Raw genomic sequence first — 5,169 nt, 5'->3', positions numbered from 1 at the left:
AACTAGTTAACTTTTAATAACAGTTACAATCATAACTTAAATTGACATATGTTCCAATATACGAATATGTCACGCTGTGTATAAAACACAGCGTGACATATTCGTATAAAATGAACCTGATGAAATAACCGGTCCCTATTGTATAAACTGTTTATGACTATCAAATGTTAAAGTTGTTTAAAGTTCTCTTGTAATTGGAACTATATGATTTTTTACAATTACCGTGAACGGTATTCGATAAAAAACGACATGAACTGTTACCGCCTTGGTTATCTATGGCATGAAATATTTTTGTTTCGTATAGTATTAATAAATCCATTCATTGTTTATTTATAACTGCATTCTCATGAATTTTTCTTATGTAGCGTTTGAATTAATAAATAACATTATTATTATATCTTCAGACGATCATTGATTAAAGTTATTTTAAATAATATTTTTTTATGTAATTTACTTCGCGAAGTCCACACAAGTGGGTAAATCCTCTGGAAACTTGTTTGTGACCAGTGACAATCGTATATAATTAATGAACAAAGTGTTAAGTATATAGAATGATATACCGGGACTCGAACCCGCTATCAATGATCGTAAGTCTCAGTCCTTATCACAGGGCTATCCCTAAAAACTTTGTTAATACTGTAACATACGTACCATTTTTATCATATAATATAAATTACAATACGTACAAATGCGATGTTTTTGATGTACTACCCGAGTTACTTTAGTTATTGTAAGTCTAGTCGTATTTTAACATTACTATCAATCTTATCAAAAATCTGTTAAATTGGGATTATTTTTGACGGTACGGTATTTATTTATCAGGAAATTTAATTTAACCGCCTAGCTTACCTCGTACTTATTTTCTATTGTAAGTGCAATTAATAATAATTAATAATAAATAATAAAAAATAATAATATTTTCACGACAATAATTAATAAGACTATAAACAATATGCTATTTGTAATAAACTTATAGCAACATTTTTAAGTATATCGCCTCTGTGAACAAAATACTCAAATTTTAGAATAAAATTACTTTTCTTATGATTTCATACATGCTGTGGTACTATTCCTCAACCCTTATATTATTTATAACCTTTTGGTGAATATAAAGAAGTACGATTTAAAGATAACTATGCTCCACCCACCATTATACCGGTTTAACGACAACTTCCTCAAGAGTTCAGTATATATTCCAAGATTTCCAATCACAATACACAGTTTGCTTCATCGTTTTCAAACACCGACAGCAACTTTTATTAAAATGAAATACTTAGTACGTACTCCATTAATAATTCGTTTAAAATAATTTATATATCATGGACATTAATTTCGTTACGTTTAAGTTGTTTTAAATGCAAATAAATTGTTTCACAGATTATCTTCGTTTTGTGCTTCATCGCCTTGGCCTCTGCCAATCCACAGCTGCTCACATGGCCAGGCGTTGGAGCACCTCTCAGTCAAAGGGTAAGTATGTTGGACGTTCGTTGTCGTCGTTCAGACCATAGACTACCACTGCAAGAGATAGACCTCTCTCAAAGGTGTCTATAAGGGAATTATTCCCTATACCATAATCGCCATGCTTATCAGGCGGATTGGCGATTGCAGTGTGGTATTATGTTACGGAGACGATGCTACTGCCCATCACTGGATATTAGTTCAAGAGTAGCGGCAATGTCCCGGGAATCGAACTCTTAACCTCCGATCTCAGTCCTCTCAAGCCTCTCAAGTCTCAGTCCTCTACCGCCGGGCCACAGCTGCTCAAATTTCAGTTACACATTACAGTAATATAAATGAAACAAACAAACATACTCCCATTGAATTATGGAAGATTTTTAAACATTTTTGAATTTTACAGACTGTTGTCGCTGGCCCTTCTGTTGTAAATGGAGGTCTTTTCGGTGACCGCATCGTTTCTCCTGGGTATATCTCCACAGAATTAATATAAGCTGACAAATACTGCAAACGAAACAAGGAACAATAAACATCAATTTCAATTTTTAAATACAAAAGAGCAATAGGTTACTCTTTAAATAAAAGCAATATCATCAATAAAAAACATTACAATAAATTGAGCTGTAAATAAAATATCTCTTTAATTTCAACGCCTCGGCCTTTTTCCTTGCATTTTGTAATTCTACATTTAAGATATGGGTAGCAATATTAAGGATATATTTATTGTAAATGTTAAATAATTTATTTTCACGATAATAAGTTTATAGTTCACTAATAAAATAAAATCTGTAGAGATTTTGGTATAAGTTTATTATACCGCTGAAAAAATATTTATTTGAGATATTAAAATATTTATTATGGGGATTGGAGAAATTTTTTCTGATGGTATATCATTATTTTTATTTGATTCTGGACATGGGCTTCCACATAGAATTCCAATAGGACTGGAAGTGGCCCGTGTCCAGCTTTTTCCAACGACCCTACTAAAGTCATTTGCTCACATTGTCGATGGACGTCTTACGCTTCGCTTGTCGGTCTGTGGTCTCCACTGGAGAATCTTAAGGCACCAACGGCCATTTGTTCTGTTCGTTACTTTCTTTTCGGATTCCACGTACGGAACTTTCGTAAATAAAACACAAAACTCGTCATTCTAGATTGAAATTTGCAGAAAAATTTCTAGAATAGCCCTATCAATAGCTCGTTCAGTCATTGCGAGCTTGACAATAAGGTTCGCGGCGAGTAACTAAGTTTCATGAAGTTGAGTAATGACATTTAGTAAAAGATGCGTTACTTTTGTTGTTTCTTATTAGAAAATAAGCCTAGTCACAGAAACGTAGGGATAGGGCTTTAAAATATTCTACGGGTCTAATGCAGATTGAAGAAAGTTACACTAGTTTGTAGTCTTAGGATTTGATTTCATTGTTTTCTCCCATCATAACAAATAGACAATATGAATTTGACTTTTTTATTACGGCAAAGAACAATGTAATCGCCATAAAATTTACTTGTTTGGTTGCACTTTCATTTTAGTGTTATGTTATAATTACTATTTATAAATTATATGCTATAAAATATACTTCGTTACAAAATATTTATTATAATTTGGTTCGTAACGTGAAATTGTTTACTGAAAATCGTTAGAAAATATAATTTTTTAAAATATTATAATGTTTTTATACTTTTTTAAATTATTGCTTTTTAAACTTTGCATTTGGTCAGATGCTTCACACTGGGAAAATAATACCTATCAACGAAATTGTTTATTTACTGATGACACATATTACGCCTAATATCGGCTAAGCATGTATGCATTTAATTAGTAATTACTTTAATATTATTTATATCTTTCCCAAATAACAAAATAGATCTTATAATTAATAAATAATTTTAAGAATAATTATTTTCGAGGCGAAGTTCGGAGGATATTTAACGATTTAATCTTTTTCGGTGTTTACCGTATTAATAAAATAAGATAAAAATAGCATATGCTTTATTGTTATCTTGGCAATCTTTATTAAATAAAATTTGTATAGTATGGAAATTTTCTCTATAGATGGGGTCAAACTTGATAAAGAAATGTTTCAAAACATTTTTATAGCAATAAGCGCTTGACGCTTCTGGAACATAAGCTGTCATTAACCACTTAGGCCCAGGGTAAATTGCACAATTTTGGATTTTTTTATATTATAAATGTAATACTACGTTTATTAAGATTAACCTATGTATGTGTATTAACCCTATACCAAGTTATATAAGTGATTATGAGTAGATGGCTATCAAATTACTTTTATGTATTAGTTTTACGTGTACACATCTATGCAGTACTTTATTTCTTCGACTAAAAGCTTAATACAATTTATTATTCTACACGAATGAGGTTTTATTTTAACGGAAGGTTGACGGAAATAATTTTTTTAGGTACACAAAAGCCTTGTAATATTATAAACAGAAAAACGTAAAAATCCAGGGAACTCTAGTTTGCCATTAAACTTTTTTTTCTTTGTGTTTTCATGATTTCAGCCCTCGGGGGTCCACTTATGCACATAGGCACCCCCATCAACTTACAATACGACCGGTGGAAAGCGACCAAACACATCGTCTTCCGACGACATGCCTTTCGTATATCATTACTCAATTATTTTCCATTTGAAAAAATAGTATTTAAGTGCATATTAATAATTTATTGATATAAATGGGTAGGCAAAATTAACTACATATTTTTTTTAATTTTATGTATTTATTTTAAATAATTCCAACCAGAGATAGTTAAAAATGTGTAATCTATTTCCAATCAATCTATGTAAAGTGATCATTCTGTAATATGTTACATTTTTTTTATTGAAATGCCACCAAACAATAACTTCTGGCAGTACAAAGTGTACAAGTATAGATAGTAAACTATATACAATTATAATATATAGTAATCCGAATTTAACTTACTTGAGTTTTATATAATTTCTGAAACCATTGATTTTTAGTACCATTTTTTGTACCAAACATTAATCGCAAAAGAGCTAAATAGAGAATGAATTATATATTTATCCCTTTAAAAGTCTTCAGTCAAGTCCCTTTAAAAGTTTTCACTTCCATAATCAATATATTCCGTATATTGAAATGAACAATAGAGAACTTGGTAATATTTTAAAGTTACTGATCATATATTCACTGTACCAAAAATCCAGGACGACAGAATTAAAGACATTTGTTATTGAGAGAGAATTTATTGTAGGTTCGTATTAAAAATAATGCTGTTTATAGAGTAACCGATTGCTCTTCTATATGAAGTGTTATATTTAAAATTCATGGTTCTATTTTTTCATAGTATCTTTTTTCAGCTAATATTCTTAAAAAGTGGTGATATATCCAGGAGACACGACGCGGTCACCTAAAAGTCCACCGTTCACGACAGTAGGGCCGGCGACAACAGTCTGTAAGATAACCAATAGTTTAAAAAAATTCACAAGCACTTTTATCATATACTGAAAAATTTTTGAGGCGATTGGGTATAAATGTAAAAGCTTTAAAGGTGTGAATGTATAACTTATTTATCAGTAGAAAGTTCAGCTTGTACATCTATTTTCCATCACCATAAATAAAGTGAACACTGTGAAAGATGTTACATATTTTTTTAGACACAACAGGACAATAACGTCTGGAAATGAAAAAAATAAATAAATCGGAACGTGATTTATTTTTCTGAAACCATTGACTTTA

General features: G+C 30.6%; 1 long non-coding RNA gene across 1 annotated transcript; it reads left to right on the top strand.

Annotated features, from left to right (window-relative positions):
- The first annotated feature begins 1,228 nt into the window (after positions 1–1,228).
- Positions 1,229–1,969, top strand: LOC137929072 (uncharacterized). The gene is made up of 3 exons (XR_011108671.1): positions 1,229–1,276; positions 1,378–1,467; positions 1,859–1,969. It is a non-coding gene; the product is annotated as an uncharacterized lncRNA (long non-coding RNA).
- The last annotated feature ends 3,200 nt before the right edge of the window (positions 1,970–5,169 follow it).

Source organism: Battus philenor, unplaced genomic scaffold (genome assembly GCF_028537555.1).
Source record: "Battus philenor isolate CCGP_79_NKW_IND1 unplaced genomic scaffold, ilBatPhil1.0.hap1 SCAF_11, whole genome shotgun sequence".
Taxonomy (NCBI): Eukaryota; Metazoa; Arthropoda; class Insecta; order Lepidoptera; family Papilionidae; genus Battus; species Battus philenor.
This window is presented reverse-complemented; position numbering and strand designations above follow the sequence as displayed.